Raw genomic sequence first — 19787 nt, 5'->3', positions numbered from 1 at the left:
ATTAACTTAAAAATATTTTAATTGCCAGCAGCGTTATCACTGGGGCGCGGTGCCAGCACTGAATCTACCACTCCCAGTGGCCATTTTTTCCTTTTTTTCTCCCTGCCTATTTTATTTGGTAGGACAGAGAGAAATTGAAAGGAGAGGGAGAGAGACAGAGAGACACCTGCAGCCCTGCTTCAAGACTTGTGAAGCTTTCCACCTGCTGGTGGGGACCAGGGGCTTGAACCCAGGTCTTTGAATATGGTAATGTGTGCATGCAACAGAGTGTGCCACCACCTGGCCCCTAATTTAAAATAGAAATTAATGAAGAAGGAGGAGAGAATCAGAGCAGAGTATGACTTTATCACATGCGATCTCGGGGATCAAACTCAGGACTCTGTGCTTGAGAGTCCAACACTTTATCCACTGCAACACCTCCCTAGCCATAATTCTTTCCCCTTGAACCCAGAGAAGCTGTTTGCTCTTCATACATTAATCTCCTCAGTGACTTGCAGGGGAGGATCCAGCAGGTGGAAGAATGAGGTAACCAGTTACCTGGTCACAATAAACAAACAAACAAACAAACAAACAAGCAAAACAGTAAGTATTGCATGGAACATGCTTATTGCAAAATAAATAAAAAGACAATTCTAAGAAACAAGAGGCGATAGGATATAGATAGATAGATAGATAGATAGATATTTCATTCATATGACTGTGGAGGTGAGAGGCCCCCATAATCTGCCATCTACAAGTTAGAGACCTGCAATGTCTGTGTCACAGTTGCAGTTCAAAGGCAAGAGGAGACTGAGGTCTAGTTCTAGAAGGTAGGCAGGATAGAGGGACGCCTTCCTTACCAAATACTTTGCTCTATCCAGACTTGTAGTGAGATAGATGGATGATGCTATCCTGTTCTTTACCCCTCTGGGAGCATGGGCCCAGGATCATAATGGGGTGTAGAAGACGGAAGGTCTGGCTCCTGTAATTGCTTCTCCACTGGACATGGGTGTTGACAAGTTGATTCATACCCCCATCTGGTTTCTGTCTTTCCCTAGTGGGGCAGGGCTCTGGAGAGGTGGGGTTCGAGGACACATTGGTGAGGTCATCTGCCCAGGGAAGTCAGGTTGGCATGATGGTAGCATCTGCAACTCGGTGCCTGAAAAGCATTGATATAAAGCAGAACAAATAGTTTAATATGGGAGTTGGGCGAAAGTGCAGCGGGTTAAATGCAGGTTGCGCAAAGTGCAAGGACTGGTGTAAGGATCCGGGTTCGAGCCCTGGGCTCCCCACCCGCAGGGGAATAACTTCACAGGTGGTGAAGCAGGTCTGCAGGTGTCTATCTTTCTCTCTCCCTGTCTTCCCCTCCTCTCTCCATTTCTCTCTGTCCTATCCAACAACAATGACATTAATAACAATAACAGTAATAACTACAACAACAATAAAAAAACAACAAGGGCAACAAAAAGGAATAAATAAATAAATATTTTTAAATCATTTTTTAAAAATTTGTTTAATAGTCGGGAACCTAAAGGCAAGAATATAGCAGATGAGTTTTGGGGGTCTCCATTTTGTAAAAAGCTAGTAGATCTACTTTAGGTATATTCCAAGGGGCCCAGGACTTTACTAATGTTTGCCTGAGCCCAACAGCTAAAGTGCAGGTGGGCTAAAGGTATTGTCTGGGGAGATGGTGTCAGAGCATAGCTTTTGACTCGGGTTGAATTTGTCTTTTCTGTCACCAGGACTTCACTTCTCCTGGCCTTCATGAGAGGGAGAGAGAGAGAGGGAAAGGGAGAGGGAGGGAGAGAGAGGGAGAGAGAGAAGGAGAGAGGAGAGAGGAAAGAGAGAGAGAGAGAGGCCACAAGACTGGAGCTTTCTCCAGTGCAGTGGAGGCTGGGCTCCAACCTGGGCCTCCTGCATAGTGAAGCAGATAACTCATCATTAATGAGTTATTCAGCCAGCCCAGCAATTCAATTTGCAGTTTAGCTGAAGGTACTGACTAGAGGTTGGCAGAATAATTTATACGCTCAGAGCTTGTTGTCATTATTGCCCATAAAGAAAAGTGAGGTCTCAGCCTAAATAAGCAGATATGAGGAGAGTCAAAGAAACTGGGCTTAATAAGGCTGTACCTTATGCAGAATTTTACCCACCCACTTGGGCACCTCTGACAGAAGACTGATTGAAGACAAAAAGAAGGCAGATCATCTGACAGAGAACTCACTAAACGGATGATCTTTGGCAACTTAACCTCCATCTCAGTTTGTGCGTCATAAAATGGGCATAATATAATAGCAAAACTCTGCATGTGCAAAAGTTATGTATCAGTGGAGTGTATTTCCACCAGCTGTGTAGCAGAGTTTTTTCTTCTCCACAACCTCTCCAACACCTGTCACTTCCTATTTTTTTTAAATTTCCTTATTGGGGATTAATGTGTAAAACAATAGTTTGTACATGCATAACATTTCCCAGTTTTCCACACAGTAATACAACCCTCACTAGGTCCTCTGCCATGCTGTTCCAGGATCTGAACTCTACCCCACCCACCTACCCCAGAGTCTTTTCCTTTGGTGCAATACACCAATTCCAGTCCAGGCTCTGCTTAGTGTTTTCTCTTCTGATCTTGTTTTTCGATTTCTACCTGAGAGTGAGATCATCCCACATTCATCCTTCTCTTTCTGACTTATCTCACTTAATATGATTCCTTCAAGCTCCATCCAAGATGGGCTGGAAACGGCGAAGTCACCATTTTTTATAGCTGAGTAGTATTCCATTGTGTATATAGACCACAACTTGCTCAGCCACTCATCTGTTGTTGGACACTTGGATTGCTACCAGGTTTTAGCTATTACTAATTGTGCTGCTGTGAACATAGGTATCCACAAATCTTTTTGGATGGGTGTGTTGGGTTCCTTAGAATATATCCCCAGGAGAGTAATTGCAGGGCTATAGGGTAGATATTTCCTGATTTGTTGATGGAAGCCATTCTCTCAGGTGTGAGATGGTATCACAGTGTGGTTTATAATTTATATTGCTTTAATGATAAGTGAAGTGAAGCATTTCTTCATGTGTCTGTGGGCCATGTGTATCTCTTCTTGAGAAAACTTTAGCAAAGTTTAGTTCTTTAGTTCTTTGGTTTTTTTTTGGCCCAGTCTTTCATTGAGTTATTTTTGCTTGTTCTGTAAATCTGTCCCAGTTCTGTTTAGATGCTAGATATCGGTCGCTTATCTGATGTGGGATGTGCAAACATCTTCTCCCATTTACTGTGTTGCCTGGTAATTCCTGTGGAATTTGTTTCCATTGTGTAGATTTTCTTGGTTTTATGTCATCCCATTTATTTACTCTTGTTTTCATTTCCCATGCTCATGGGGTTGAGTCTCCAAATATATTTTTGATGTGAAAGTCCTGCAAATTTTTACTGATATTTTATTCCATAAACTTTAGAGTTTCTGGTCTAGTATCTAGATATTTAATCCATTTTGATTTGACCTTGGTGTATGGTGTTAGGTGGTGGTTTAGTTTCACTTTTCTGCATTTGGCTGTCCAGTTTTCCCAGCACCATCTGTTGAAGAGACCTTCTTTACCCCACTGAATGGTTTTGACCCCATTGTCATATATTAGGTGGTTGTATATGTGTGAGATGGAATCATTTCTGGACTTTTGATTCTGCTCCATTGACCCGAGTGTCCATTTTTATTCCAGTGCCAGGCTGTTTTGATTACTATTGCTTTGTATTATAAAGTGAAGTTTGGCAATGTGATACCTCCATATTTTTCCTTTTTTCTCAGAAGTGCTTTGGCAATTTGTGGCCTTTTGTGGTTCCAGACAATTTTTTGGATAAGTTGTTCCATTTGCTTAAAAAATGTCATTGGAATTTTGATAGGAATTGCATTTGAAATTGTAGGTTGCTTTTGGTAGGATGGCCTTTTGTTTCAATTTCCTTATTGGGGGATTAATGGTTTACAATTGACAATAATATACAGTTGTCTGTACATGCATAACATTTCCCAGTTTTCCACATAACGGTTTGACCTGCAGTAAGCCCTCCTCTGTAGAATGGTCATTTTAACAACGTTTAGCCTTCCAATCCAGGAACAAGGAATGTTCTTCCATTTCTGTGTGTCATTCTCTATTTCTTTTAGAAATGTCCTATAGCTTTTGTTATAAAGATCCTTCACCTCCTTCATGAGATTCACTCCAAGGTACTTTATATTTTGGGGTTCCGTCGTAAATGGGATCGAGACCTGTATTTCCTGTTCTTCTAATTCCTTGTTTGTGTACAGAAATACCACAGATTTATGTGTACTGATTTTGTATACTACTACGCTACTGAATTTATTAATTATTTCCAGTCATTTTTTTTCCTGCTGGAGTCTTTGAAGTTCTCTAGATATGATACATGCCATATGCTAATAGTGATAGTTTGTTTTCTTCTTTTCAAACCTGTATGCCTTTATTGTCTGATTGCACTGGCGAGGACCTTGAGGACTATGTTGAATAACAGTGGAAATGGTGGACATTTTTGTCTGGTTCCTGATTTCAAGGGGAAAGCTTTTAGCTTTTCCCCATTGAGGATGATGTTAGCTGTGGGTTTGTCATAAATGTCAACCCTCAATCGTTTTCAAGTGAGACAAGCCTTTAGAGTATCATGTCTACTGCTACAGTTCAGCCATTCATCCACAGTTAGGGACTAGAAGGACAATTGAAGGGTTCCCAAGGGCTGAGCTTTTGAGAGGTATAGTATAGTATGTGCCCAAGAGAACAGATCACCACTGTTGTCCGGGAGGTGGCACTGGACTCTCAAGCACGAAATCCCAAGTTCAGTCCCCGGCAGTACATGTAGCAGAGTGATGTCTAGTTATCTATCTATCTATCTATCTATCTATCTTCTTCATGAATAAATAAATGAAATATATATCTATCTGTCTTCTTCATGAATAAATAAATAAATGAAATAAATAAAATAAGTAAAAATAAATAAAAAAAGAGAGTAGATAACAACTGGGCAGAGGAAATGGCAAGGGAAGGTAGTGAATTGGAAAGCTGGGCTGTGGGATGGAATATCGGTGTGGATATTAAAGCCAACAGGAATGAGGAAGCACCAGCATGGGGAAGGTGACCCATCCCAGAGGCTAAAACTCCATCAGAGACTATAGACATACCCTGTGCAGTGCTCAGCTCTGGCTTATGGTGATGCTAAGGATTGAACCTGGGACCTTGGAGTCTCAGGCATGAGACCTTCCTCTCTCTCTCTCTCTTTCTCTCTCTCTTTCTTTCTGTTGCCAACAGGGTTTTTGCTGGGGCTTGGTATTGACACTATAAATCTACCACTCCCAGTGGCCATTTTTTCCTTTCTATTTTATAGGACAGAAATAAATTGAAGGGGGGAAGGAAGATAGAGAGGAAGAGAGACAGAGATACCTACAGACCTGCTTCTCTTCTGCAAGTTGGGACTGGGGGCTCAAACTCAGGTCTTTGTGCTTGATAACATGTGCACTCAACCAGGTGAGCCACCGCTTAGCCCCGACATGAAGCTTGCTTACAGAACTATTATGCTGTCTCCCCCACCTCTGCAATGAACTTCTTAGGTGTGACGGGCTGGGGCTAAGATCCCAGGTGTTTTTGCATCAGCCTCCTTCCCTCATTCATCCTAAGCTGGGAATGTGGGTAGCAGGATGGGGTGGGGTGAGGTTGGCTGTACTGCACTCCTCCCACCCCCAGAGGTCTCCACTCTCAAACAGAACAACCCCAGTCTCTCAATACCCTGAGGGGGGTGGGGGAGTACTGGTTCAGTAAGTAGAGCGGCAGCTAGAGTGCTAGACTCTCAAGCCTGAGGTTCTGAGTTCAATCCCTTGCATCATGTGTGTTGTGGCAGAGTGATGCTCTTTTCTCTCTTCCTCTCCCTCTTTTTTTGTCTCTCTTGTGTGAAATGAAATAAATCTTTGTTTTTAATTTTATATTTATTCGCTTTTGTTGCACTTGTTGTTTTATTGTTGTTGTTGTTGTTGTTATTGGTGTCGTCGTTGTTGGATAGGACAGAGAGAAATGGAGAGAGAAGGAGAAGGCAGAGAGGGAGAGAGAAAGATAGACACCTGCAGACCTGCTTCACCACCTGTGAAGTGACTCCCCTGCAGGTGGGGAGCCGGGGCCTCAAACCGGGAGCCTTATGCTGGTCCTTGTGCTTCGCTCCACGTATGCTTCACCTGCTGCGCTACCGCCCAACTCCCATAAATCTTTTTTAAAAAAAATTTTTTTAAGTAAAGCCTCTACTCTCTTCCTGTGTCAAGTAACGTTTGACCCTCCTTCCAAGAAGCCCTGGTCATCCTTGAAGACAGGATTGAATAAGGGAGAGAAAAATCAAGTTTACTTAGCAATGAATCAGTAGTAAAGAAAACAAGAGAGGGCTAGATTATCTTGTCGTTGCAGAGGTGAGGGATAGATTAAAGGAGAAAGAATAGTTTCTTTTTTTTTTTCCCCTAGAGCACTGCTCAGTTCTGGCTTGTGATACTGGGGATTGAACCTGGGACCTCGGAGCCTCAGACATGAGACTTTTTACAGAACCATTAAGCTATGTCCCCAGACCAAGAGGAATAATCCTTGTGTGTTTAACCTGAAACTCTCTGGTTGGTAGGGTCCTGAGGTCATACCCATACATCCACATTGATATGGGGGGGGGCGGAAAGGGGGGAAGGGAGTAAGAGAAGACAACACAGGTATGAGGCATGAAGAGATGGGAGAATCTGACACCTTATTTTAATTTATTTATATATTTTTTCCCTAGAGTACTGCTCAGCTCTGGCTTACGGCGGTGCTGGGAGCCTCAGGCATGAAAGCCTGTTTTCTTTTTCTTTCTTTCTTTCTTTCTTTCTTTTTTAAAATGCTATCTCCCCTGCCCTTGTCTTTGTCACCTTAAAACTGCATGTTTGATGATTCCTTTCATTTTATTTAAACCTGGGTCATATGCAGCAGAATTATCTTATTCCATTATTATACCATTATCATTATCACCATCATCCTTTTGACCTGAGAAAGCGCTGCTCAGCTGTGGCTTATGGTGGTGTCAACTGGTATGCTGTCTTCCCTAGCTCAGAATTCTCTCCATTTTGGCCCCAGCTACCCAGTGATTCTCTCTTGCCCGACTCTGGATGTGAACGAGTTAATAAGAATGAAAACAACCTACTGGTGCTCTCACAATCTGCTGGGTTGCCTAGGCAACATAATACCTGCATTGCTCCTGTTTTCTTCCTGTTGCTAAAAGCCCCTATGGAGTGAATGGTGAAAATATTAACCTTGGCTGTCACTCAAGGTCTCTGCTCTTCCCCCCTCCCTTCCCTTCCCACTGTGTACCTCCAGCAGCTAACCTTGCCTCCTACGTCTGGGGGACAATTGGCTGTGTGGGGTGAATTATTTTGTCCTGGGGGGGAAGGGTAGCCCTGATGCTTTCTGGCCTCCTTCTTGAAGGATGAGGTATAAGGTCCCGTCCCCTCCCCTCCCTCCACCTGCCTATTCTTTGCAGTGTACTCACTCCAGTCTCCCTCCCTGCCACCTGTCACAGATTTAGTCAATACCCACCCCCTCTCCTGTCTGGTCAACCTGTAGACATCTATTAGTGCTGCTCCTACAGCCCAGAGTCTATTACAGTTTCCAGAAAGACCAGAAATCTACCTTCTTGCTATCCCCGCTCCACCATGGTGAAGAAGGGCAGATGTGAAAGGAGAGCACTAGACCCATACAAGGACTCTTTTCAAGCCATGCAGAAAGACCTCTGGCACAGGTTACCCAAGATTTCCTAATGGTCTAGTCCAAATGAAAGATGAAAGTCTGTCCATCTGTCTTGATCCCTCTGCAGAGAACAGCCCTGGGATCCTCTCCTTCCTACAAGCTTTCTCTTCCATGTTTGGCTTCTGCCAGCCCGCCCTCTCCCAGCTAGCTTTCAACAGCTAGGAACTTTGATTCTCAGTCTCCTCGGTGAATTCCTCTCCTACAGATGCCTGCAATACACCCCCCTCCCCGCCCCATGCACCTGAGATTCTTCCTAGGCTGTTCTTTCTTATTTGCAATCATCAACCTAATAGATGCCAGATAAGTAATGTGAGTAAGGTGGGAATGAAGAAGTGACCACAGATATGCTGAAAATTAACCATGAGACATGCTTGGTGGAGGAGCGACAATATATACACTGAAAACTGACCAAGAAACAGGATTAGTGGAAAAGTAAAAAATTCTCCATTGAAAATCAGGGACCAGGTCACTTCCATCAGGAACATCATGATAAGCTCTCTCATGAACCCTTCCAGGACCTTGCCCTCACTGTAGAGCAGCAATGGTAGGGACTGCCCCACTCTCCGAAGGGAGGCTGGGCAGCCTACTCTGCCACTCAAGGAAGATGGGTTCTGAAATGAGTGCAGCCTAGAATGTTCCTAGCTGTGACCATGGAATGTGAGCTCAGACTGACAGGGATGCAGAAGCTATACAGGCTCCTGTGCTGAATATGAATAGACACAGGCCCGAGGACAGATCAATGGGATTTACAGTTAATGGTATTTATATACTTTTCCTGGATTAAGGGAACTACTCTCTGCCCTAATCCAGATTTCTGGGCCTTTTCTCAATTCTGACAATATTCCCAGACAATATTCTTTGTCCACCTGCATGTTAGCTGTCAAACTCAGGCAAAAATGACTAAAGCATGCAGTCTTTGAAACATACCTACAATAGACTTCCTAGCTTCTTCCCACCCAAAGACCCCCTAATTTCATCTGCTCTATTCCTACCTTTGGGTTCCTGTTTCTTAAACAATTTTTCCTGCTTTGTATCTTACCACCTTTCAGCCACCAAGTTGCCGATGCTACCAGGATTCCATTTTGACTTCCCTGGGTAGACGACCTCACCAATGTATCCCAGAGCCTCAGGCTGGGGATATGGATTGACCTTCCAGTGTCCATGTCCAGTGGAGAAGTAATTACAAAATCCAGACATTCCACCGTCTGCACCCCATAAAGAATTTTGGTTCGTATCTCAGAGGAATAAAGAGTAAGTTAAGCTTCCAGTAGAGGGGATGGGACACAAAATTCTGGTGGTGGAAACTCTATGGAATTACACCCCTGTTATAATCTTATAAATCATTATTAAATCACTAATAATAAGAAGAACAAAATTAGGGATCAGGTGGTGTCACTTGGTTGGGCAGTCTTATTACAGTGCACAAGGGCCTGGGTTCAAACCGTCCAGTCTCCCCCTGTAGGGGAGAAGCTTCACAAGTGTCAAAACAGCGCTGTAGGTGTCTCTCTCTTTCTCCCTCTCTACTTCCCACTTTCCTCTCAATTTGTCTCTATCTAAAAAGTAAATAAATAAAATATTTTAAAAAGTAGAAATTTGGGGGCCGGGTGGTAGCACAGCTAGTTAAGCACACATGGTACAAAGCACAAGGACCAGCATAAGGATCTTGGTTTGAGCCCCCGGCTCCCCACCTGCAGGGGAGTCACTTCACGGTCAGTGAAGCTGTCTGCATGTGTCTGTCTTTCTCTCCCCCTTTCTCTTTCTTCACCTCTTCTCTCGATTTCGATTTCTCCCTGTCCTCTCCAACAACAATGGAAACAATAACAACCATAACAAGGGCAACAAAAATGGGGGGAAATGGCCTCCAGAAGCAGTGGATTCTCAGTGAAGGCACCGAGCCCCAGCAATGAGGCAAGAAAAAAAGGTAGAAAATTGATCCTGTAACAGGATTGGTGGAGGAGTGCTGATGGATACACTGATAGTGACCAAGAAGTAGGAGTTGAGGAGGGGCAATGTATATGCTGGAAATTGTGATCGACCTTGGTGGAGGAATAGCAATATATACAGTGAAAAATGACCAAGTCCTAATAGGACTGGGGGAGGAGTAACGCTGGATCACTGAAAATTGGCCAAGAAACAAGATTTGTGGAGGAGTAGGTACGTACACACTGAAATTCAGCAGGAAACAGGCTTAGTGTGGAGGAGTGATAATGTGTAAACTGAAAAGTGACCAAGTAACAGGGCTGAGGGTAGAATAACAGTGGATACACTGAAAACTGACCAAGGAACATGTTCTCTCCTTCTACTTCTTTCTATTCAGCAGATTCAGAGGGATAAAAACCCCTTACCATTAACCAGAACAGAGCAAATGGAGTTTACACAAATTTAAAAATACATCTGGCAGTGTGTGGTCTCTGTGTTGGGGGCACAGTACAGGGGAGAGCATCTCTTTCACACGTGTGCCTTCTTACCAAGGCACCTGCTCCTCTAGCTCTTAACTATGTGTCAGCACCCAGGGCACTTCCCTTAAGAGCCAGCAGAAACCCAAGCTGACTGTAAATGTATTTGCTTGTGTGCTGATAGCCAGTACTTTCAAAAATCAACACAACGTGAAGGGCAGATAAACATGCCTTTGACCCGACTCAGATCTCCAGGGTCAACACTGTTCAGCACTGGTGCCGTACATTATGCAATGAACCTTGGTGAGACCTCTGTCCCTCATCATCTCTGCTGTTGTGATTCAGCACCCCTGAGCTCAGCTGCCACCCACAGGCCCGGAGCTGCTGTTCTTATCTTTCCGATCCAGACCTCTGCCCTGAGCCCTTAGTCCAAACATCCAACTGGACACATTCCTCACCATCTCTGCTGAGAGCAATCCTTTAAGCCTGTGTCTTTTAAAGATCAATGCACAGAATGACTTTCATGTTTATGATTCAACAGGGGTGGGATCCTGCCAACCAGCCTGCATTTCTTCCCCCCCCCCATATTTTATTCATTTTAATGAGAGACCATAGCACTGCTCAGCTATGGTTTATGGCAGTGTTGGGAATTGACTCTGGGACCTCACAGCCTCAGGCATGGGAGTCATCTGCATCACCATGATGCTATCTCCCCAGCCTCAATTTGCATTTCCCACAGACTCCCAGCTGAAGCCACAAACTGGTCTGTGGATCACTTTTCTTTCTTTCAATTGTATTTATTTATTGACTGAATAGAGACTGAGAGAAGTTGAGAAGAAAGGAGAAGATAGAAGGAAAGGGAAAGAGAGACTTGGCACTTAACGAAGCTTCCTCCTCTGCAGATGGGGGCCAGGGGCTTGAACCCAGGTCCTTGCACACTGGAACATGTGAGCTCCGCCACGTATACCACCTCTTGGCCCCACATGAACCACATTTCAAACAGCCCCCATCTCTGTACAAGGTCCCCTCTGTAGTTCTGCTCTTGGCTCTGTAGAGACAGACCCTCAGGTCTCCTTCACATAGGCTCGTCATTCATATCCCTGTTCCAGCCATCCACCCCTCCCAGGCATCCTCAGTACTTGCACTTGCCCGATGCTGTGGAAAGGCACATGTGTTGGCATGGGCAACATGGGCTCTGGAACCAGATTTCTGGGTTCCAATGCCAGCTCTGCCTCTGACTGTGTGACTAAGAGCCAGTTATGTGGTCTCACTGTGTATCAGGTCCATCCTTTGTAAAGAGACGGTGATAGTGTCCTTATCTTTATTCCTTTTTTATTTTTTATTTTATATGGTAGGACCAAGGGGGAACTGAGAGAAATAAAGAGGGGGGAAATAGAGAGAAAGAAAGACACCTGCAGACCTGTATCTCTGCTCATGAAGCTTCCCCCTACAGGTGGGGGTTGGGGGCTTGAACCTGGGTCCTTACACACGGTAATGTGTGTGCTCAGCTGTGTGTGCCACTGCCAGGCCCCTTCCTTTCTTTCTTCCTTCCCTGACCCCTTCCTTCTTTTATCTATCTAACTATCCATCTATCCTAGATAGAGACAGAAAACACAGAGACAGACACCATAGCACCAAAACTTCTTCCAATTCAGTGGAGGCAGGGCTGAAACGTGGATCACACACATGGCTCACCAGCACACTATCCAGGTGAGCTATTCCCCCAGCCCCTTAACTTCCTCTAGAGAGAAAAAGCCTAACTTGCTGTGAGAGATGAATGTTACAGCCTGCATGAAGCATAGGCGTGACCTGCTTGTGGCTATCGCACTCCTTGTTTTTGATGTATCTGGAGAGACGAAGGGAAAGAGAAAGCAGAAGGAGAGAAAGTTGCGCAGGCAGCCTGAGGCCATAGCAAAGGAGGCTAGAGCCTAAGGTTGGGTTCCCTGGAGAAACAAGGCTGTCGGGGCTGGGTGGTGGTAAACCTGGTTGAGCGTACATATTATAATATGCAAGGACCCGAGTTTGAGCCCCTGGATCCCATCTGCAGGGGAAAGCTTTGCGAGTGGTAAAACAGAGCTTCAGATGCCTCTCTCTCTCTCTCTCTCTCTCTCTCTCTCCCTCTCTCTCTCTCTCTCTCTCTCTTTCTCTCTCCCCTTTCACCTCAGTCCCTCTCTATTTTTGTCTGTCTCCAATAAATAAATAAATATTTTTTTAAAAAATATTTTATTTTATTTATTTATTCCCTTTTGTTGCCCTTGTTTTATTGTTGTAGTTATTATTGTTGTTGTCGTTGTTGTTGGATAGGACAGAGAGAAACTGAGAGAGGAGGGGAAGACAGAGAGGGGGAGAGAAAGATAGACACCTGCAGACCTGCTTCACCGCCTGTGAAGCGACTCCCCTGCAGGTGGGGAGCCGGGGTTCGAACCGGGATCCTTATGCCGGTCCTTGTGCTTTGCGCCACCTGCGCTTAACCCACTGCGCTACAGCCCAACTCCCTTAAATAAAGATTTTTAAAAATTCTTTTTTTTTTTTTTTTTTTTACAAAGAGGAGGGGAAGACAAAGAGGGGAAAAGAAAGATAGACATCTGCAGACCTGCTTCACCGCCTGTAAAGCTACTCCCTTGTAGGTGGGGAGCTGGAGGCTTGAACTGGGATCCTTACACCAGTCCTTGCACTTTGCACCAAGTGCGCTTATCCTGCTGTGCTACTGCCTAGGTTGTGCTGCACACAGATGCAGATTACCAGCTGTAATTCCTTTTTTATTATTATATTTATTTATTTATTGGACAGAGACAACCAGAAATCAAGAGGGAAGGGGGAAATAGAGAAGAATAGTGACAGAGAGATACCTGCAGCACTGCTTCACCACTTGCAAAGCTTTCCCCATGCAGGTGGGGACTGGGGGCTCAAACCTGGGTCCTTGTGCATTGTAACATGTGCACTCAACCAGGTGTGCCCAACCCCCCAAAATTCTTTTTTTAAAAAAGAGCGAGAAGCAAGGCTGTCATTGGGACCTGCATGGCTGGCACCATGGAGGAGTCCTTGGCTGGAGCAAAGGGAACAGACTTTTTATTTATTTATTTGAGATCGAGAGAAATAAAAAGAAAGAAATAGGGAGAAAGAGAGTAAGAAAAAAGACGTGCAGCACAGCTTCACCACTTGTGAAGCTTTCCCCCCTGCAGATGGGGACCAAGGGCTTGAACCTGGATCCTTGTGCATTATAAGATGTGCATTCAGCCAGGCACGACACTACCTGGTCCCCAAGGAGACAGGCCTTATTTAACACCCCCTGTTTACCTCCAGGCTTTCTTAAGATACCAGTGTAGCTTTGGGCAAAGAGCACTTTTTGGAAAGGGTTTAGCATGAGAGAGAGCCAGAGCATCACTCTGGCATACTCAATGCCAGGAATTGACCTTGGGGCCATGTGCTTTTAAACCCAAAGCTTTACCCCCTGCACCACATAGCAAGCTCTCTTCAGCCCTACTTGCACTCAGGAGGAGGATTCAGTCACAAGCTGTCAACCACCAGGGCTTTTGGCAAGGGGTGGAGGGGTGAAACTGGGTAGTCTGCCACCGTCCAGCTAGCCACACCAAGAACTTTGAACTTGACTTTGTCAGCGACGAGGAGTCATGGAAATGTCTTCCCAGAATGGACACAGTTTCCCACCCCCATGTCTCTGTGTGCTCAGATTATTTCTCCAGTCTTCGGCAATGTGTTTTCCTGTTCTGGAATCACCTTAGTCCTAGTACATTTGTTGAAAAGAGAATCAAATAACTTTAGTTTTTGTTCCTTTCTATTTTTTTTATTTGATGTGACAGAGACAAATTGAGATGGGGAGGAGATAGAGAGGGAGAAAGATACCCGAAGACCTGCTTCACTACTCATGAAGTGTTCCTACCCCCTTGCAGGTAGCGAGTGGGGTCTTGAACACAGGACCTTGTGCATGGTACTGTGTGTACTCAACCTAGTGTACCACCACCTGGCCCCCAAATAGCTTTATTTTAAAAATATTTTTCTGTGGGAGCCGGACAGTGGCACAGCGGTTTAAGCGCACATGGCGGAAAGTGCACGGCCCAGTATCAGGATCCAGTTTGAACCCCCGGCTCCCACCTGCAGGGGGTTCGCTTCACAAGTGGTGAAGCAGGTCTGCAGGTGTCTGTCTTTCTCTCCTCCTCTCTGTCTTCCCCTCCTCTCTCCATTTCTCTCTGTCCTATCCAATAACGACGACAGCAAAAATATCAATAATAACAATGACGATGATAAGGGCAACAAAAGGGAAAAAATTTTAAAAATAATAAATGTTTTTCTGTTCTGTCTTTGTTTATGTATTATTGGACAGAAGCAGGAAAAACTCAAAAGGAAAGGGAAAGAGAGGAAGAGAGATACCTATAGTATAGCTTCACTGCTCATGAAATTTCCCTGCTGTAGGTGGGAACTGGGGGGGGTTGAACCCCAGTACTTGTGTGTCCAACCTCCAGTCAAATGTTTTTTTAAAATCTTTATTAGTCATTTAATATTTATTTACAAAATTAGAAGATAACAGGTTTATAATTCCACACCTTTCCCACCACCAGAGTTCTGTGTCCCCATTCCCTCCACTGGAAACTGCAGTAATTCTCCCAAGATCACAGATGTGAGTTGACAATATATATAGTCCTTTTTTGTTCCCCTCTTCTGTCTCCGGGTCCTGATGGAATTGGAGTTCAGAGCCCTTTGGCCATCTTCCTCTAACATTTACTCCTCTGGGAGTATGGACCAAAATTGTTTATGGGGTTCAGATGGTGGAAGATCTGGCTTCTCTAATTACTTCTCCACTGGACATGGGTGTTGGTAGGTCAACTGATACCCCCAGCCTTTTTCTGTATTTCCCTAGTGGGGCAGGGCTCTAGAAAGATGGGGTTCTGAAACATGTTGGTGAGGTCGTCTGCCCAGGGGGTTCAGGATGAAATCATGGTCGCATCTGTAACTTGGTGGCTAAAAGGTGGTAAGCTATAAAGCAGGACAAATCTTTAATAAACAGGAACTGTGGTCCGGGAGGTGACTAGGGCACTACATTCTCAAGCATGAGGTCCTGAGATCGATTCCCGGCAACACATATACCAGATTGATGTCTGGTTCTTTCTCTCTCTCCTCCTATTTTTCAAATAAATAAATAAATAAACAAACAAATGAATAAATAAATAAAATAAACAGAGACCAAGAACATATGAGAATAGGTATTTTAGGGTGAAAATAATCTTAGAAGTCCATTTTTGTTTAGGAACAGAAGTATGTTTCTAGGGGCCTATGACTTTAGTGATTTTTGCTGAAGTCTGATAGCTAACATGGAAGCTGACCAAAAATATTGTCTGGGAAGATGATGTCAGAGTTGAGAACAGGACTAGAAAGCTGAATTAGGTCAGAGAGTAGCTCCCAATATTGAAGAAAATATCTAAGTATAATTAACTGTTTACCACATCAGTCTGACCCGGGGCCCATGTATATTCATTTTCAGCACAGGAGCCTATGTAACCTTGAGTCCCTGTCAGTCTAAGCTTGCAGTGAATGATCATAACTGAGAATATCCTAGGCTGCCTTAATTTCAGGACCAATCTTCATGGAGTGGCTGTATAGATTGACTCAGCCTCCCTTCAGAAAGTGGGGCAGTCCCTACCATTGTTACTCTATAGTGAGGGCAAGGTCCTGGAGAGGCCTTCAAAAGGGCTTATGATAATTGATGTTCCTAACCAGTGATGGTGGAGAGAGAGGTCTATAGAAGTGTAGGTCTATTGTATCTATGTGGAAATTCAAGGATTCTCTGACTAGAGCCCCAGGTGATAGGGTGGCCTGCCATTGACCAAAAAGGGCATTCTGAAGTAAGCCAATTTCTTGCCTTTTCCCAGCTTTTTTTTAAAAAGTACTTTACTTATTTTACTTTTGAGAGAGACACAGAAAGAGAGAGAGGGAGATAGATAGATAGATAGATAGATAGAGAAACAGAGAGAAACACCAGAGCTCTGCTCAGCTCTGGCTTATGGTGGTGCGGGGGATTGAACCTGGGACTTTGGAGCCTCAGGCATGACAGTCTCTTTTTATAACCACTATGCCCCACTCCTTTTTTCAGCTTTTGTAGTCCCTCCTTTACCTGACAAGCTTGGGCTTTTTCCCACTTGTTAAAGCATTGAGTGTCCCTTTTTATCCAATCAAATCGTTTATAGTAAACCACCCAACACTGGAGCCAGACGCAGTGTTTTGAGGTTCTGATGCTGCAGCCTCCTCGCTGGTTGACTGTGGGCACAGTCCTTAACTTCTCTGTACCATGTTTTTGTTTGTTTGTTTGTTTGTTTTTTGTTTTTTAGAGAAACAGAGAAAGTAGAGAGAGAGGGAGAGAAGGAGACCACAGTACCAAAGCTTCCTTCAGTGCAGTGGGGACCGAATCAATTCTGGGTCTCACACATGGCAAAGTAGTGCACTATCCCAGTGAGGTATTTTGCCAGCCCTGAACACATGATTCTTCAGCTATGAGCCAGAGATAAGAAAACTCTCTGGGGAGTCGGCCGGTAGCACAGCGGGTTAAGCGCGCGTGGCACAGAACACAAAGACTGGAGTAAGGATCCCGGTTCAAGCCCCCGGCTCCCCACCTGCAGGGGAGTCGCTTCACAGGCGGTGGAAGAGGTCTGCAGGTGTCTATCTTTCTCTCCCCCTCTCTGTCTTCCCCTCCTCTCTCCATTTCTCTCTGTCCTATCCAACAACGAACGACATCAACAATGGCAATAATAATAACCACAACGAGGCTACAACAACAAGGGCAACAAAAGGGAAAATAAATAAATAAATATTTAAAAAGGTGTTTGACAGATAACATGACATGAATCGAATGCATACAACAGCACAATATGATCGCCATTCTATGACAGTGACACTTAGAACCTTTTTTTTCTCCACCAGGGTTATCACTGGGGTTCAGTGGTCAAGACCCCACCACTCCTGGTCACCTTTCTATTTTTTCTTTTTATTTTCCTTTTTTAATTTAATTTTTATTATCTTTATTCATTTATTCCATAGAGACAGCCAGAAGTCAAGAGGGAAAGAGGAGACAGAGAAAAAGAGGGAGGTGGGTGGTGACGCATCTAGTTGAGCATATGTTACAGTGCCTAAGGATCCGGGTTCAAGCCCTCGGTCCCCCACCTTCAGGGGTAAATCTTTGCAAGGGGTGAAGCATGGCTGCAGGTGTCTCTCTATCTCTCTCCCTCTCTACCTCCTCCTTCCCTCTCAATTTCTGGCTGTCTCTATCAAATAAATAAATATAATAAAAAGAATTTTTTAATATTTATTTTCCCTTTTGTTGCTCTTGTTTTTTATTGCTGTTGTAGTTATTATTGTTGTTGTTATTGATGTCGTCATTGTTAGATAGGACAGAGATAAATGGAGAGAGGAGGGGAAGACAGAGAAGGGGAGAGAAAGATAGACACCTGTAGATCTGCTTCATCGCCTGTGAAGCGACTCCCCTGCAGGTGGGGAGCTGGGGGCTCAAACCGGGATCTTTATGCTGGTCCTTGCATTTCGCGCCATGTGCACTTAACTCACTGCACCACTGCCCAGCCCCCGTAATCACTGTTTCTTTGTGGTTCTAGTCCCTTAGCAAGTTTGATGATTATGGTGTCTACTTAGCATACCATGTGCATTCCCACTCTATGCAGGCTTGTACCTTGAACCCACACCTGTCTCAACTCCGTACCCTGGTCTTGTGACTTTGGCCTTCTGCAGATTCCACCCGTGGGTGCTGTCACACAGTTATCTTCCTCAGTCTAACTTGTCTCACTTAATTCAGTGCCTGGCATAGAAGCTCCTGTCAGTGTTATTCAAGTATTCAAGATGCAGATTCTCAGCCTTCCCCTTTGACCTGCTGGATGGGAATTGTGGGGGGGTTGTTTGGTTGTTTTTTGTTTGTTTGTTTTGGTGGGGGGGGTTTGATCCATGGAGCAAATTTGTTTTGCCTCCAGGCTTATTACTGGGGCTCAGTGCCTGCACTATGAACCCACTGCTCCTGGAGGCCATTTTTCCCATTTTGTTGCCCTTGTTGTTGTTATTGTTACTGTTTCCATTGCTGTCGTTGTTGTTGGATAGAACCAAGAGAAATCAAGAGAGGAGGAGAAGACAGAGAGGGGAAAAGACAGACACCTGCAGGCCTGCTTAACCACTTGTGAAGTGAACCCCCTGCAGGTGGGAAGCCAGGGGTTTGAACCGGTCCTTGCACTTTGTGCCATGTGTGCTTAACCTGCTGCACCACCACCCAGCGCCCCCATGAAGCAGACATTTTAAATGATGCTCTCTCCAGATTATTTTGACTCTTGTTCAAGTTTATGAACCATTGGTTTCCCAAGAAAATGCATCCCTTCTCTCTCCACCTGGTGCTAAATAATTAAAACAATTCAAGTGTCATCTACTCTATGAAACCTTTCTGGATCTGGCCTCCCATCTCTCCTTTGCCTGCCTCCCCCTCACCATATACAGACCATAACCACAGCATCTATAAACTTTGGGCTTCCTCTTCTTTTTTTTAATTTGGTTTTATTTTAATGGAAGAGAGAGATACAGAGAGCAAGGTAGGTAGGTAGGTAGGTAGGTAGGTAGGTAGGTAGATAGATAGATAGATAGATAGATAGATAGATAGATAGATAGGACTAGAACACTACTCAACTCTGGCCTTTGGTGCTGCTGGGAGTTGAATCTGGGACTTTGCGGGCTCAGAAAGGAGAATCTTCCATAGAACCATTATGCTTTCTCTACTTCCTGGACTGTCTCCTTTTGCTAGACCCTGAATCCCTTCTCTGAGGAACAAAGACTTAGCATCTCCAGCATCTACCATAGAGCCTAGCATGGAGTAGAGGCTCAGGAAGGGTTGGTTGGTCGAATGGTGATCATTTTGGTTCTTCTTAAAATCTCATTACTAAAAGTGTTACACCTGGTTGAGGACACACAATGTCATGTGCAAGGACCCGGGGTTTGAGTCCCAACTCCCCACTTCAGGGGGGATATTTCACAAATGGTGAAGCAGCTCTGCGGGTGTCTCTCTTTCTCTTTCCTTCTCTCTCTCTCTCCCCCCTCTCTTTATGTCACCCTCCCCTCTAATTTCTCTCTAGCCTATCATATAAAAAAATTAGAAAGAAAAGAGTCCACCAGGAGTGGTAGATTTGCAATGCTGACACCGAGCCCCAGCAATAACCCTGGTGACAAAAATGAAATGAAATGAAAATCTCATTACCAAGTGTTTCCTCCTCTGGTATAAGAAATGGAAAAGAAATGGTAATAAATAGACTCCACATGATTCTATTATTCAGAACATCACCGGTAATGTTGGACTTTGGGTTCCTTTAAAACATTTTTTTAAATTATTTTGGAAAGAGACAGAAAAAATTTGAGAGGGAAGGAAAGAGGGAGGGAGGGAGGGAGGGAAGGAGGGAAGAAGAGAGAGACAGAGAGACTTGAAGCACTGCTTCATTACTCATGAAGCTTCCTCCCTGCAGGTGGAGACAGGGCTTGAACCCAGGTCCTGTTCATGGTAGCATATATGCTCTACTGGACCACCTAAGCCCTCTGGAATTTGAGTTATTCTTCAAAAGTCTGAGCTTTGTGGGGCCAGGTGGTGGCACA

The 19787-nt window shown here is 44.5% G+C and overlaps 1 long non-coding RNA gene across 1 annotated transcript in view; it reads right to left on the bottom strand.

The window, feature by feature from the left end:
* Positions 1 to 348: 348 nt before the first annotated feature.
* Positions 349 to 19787, bottom strand: part of LOC132535769 (uncharacterized) — a 32479-nt gene continuing 13040 nt past the window's right edge. The window contains exons 2-3 of the long non-coding RNA XR_009547467.1: positions 840 to 1138; positions 349 to 537 (exon numbers count right to left, since the gene is read on the bottom strand). This is a non-coding gene — a long non-coding RNA (uncharacterized LOC132535769). The remainder of the gene's footprint in view (positions 538 to 839; positions 1139 to 19787) is intronic.

The sequence above is a fragment of the Erinaceus europaeus genome, chromosome X, assembly GCF_950295315.1.
Source record: "Erinaceus europaeus chromosome X, mEriEur2.1, whole genome shotgun sequence".
In the NCBI taxonomy this organism is placed as follows: domain Eukaryota; kingdom Metazoa; phylum Chordata; class Mammalia; order Eulipotyphla; family Erinaceidae; genus Erinaceus; species Erinaceus europaeus.
Note: the sequence above shows the minus strand (reverse complement) of the source record. Positions and strands in the feature narration are given on the sequence as shown.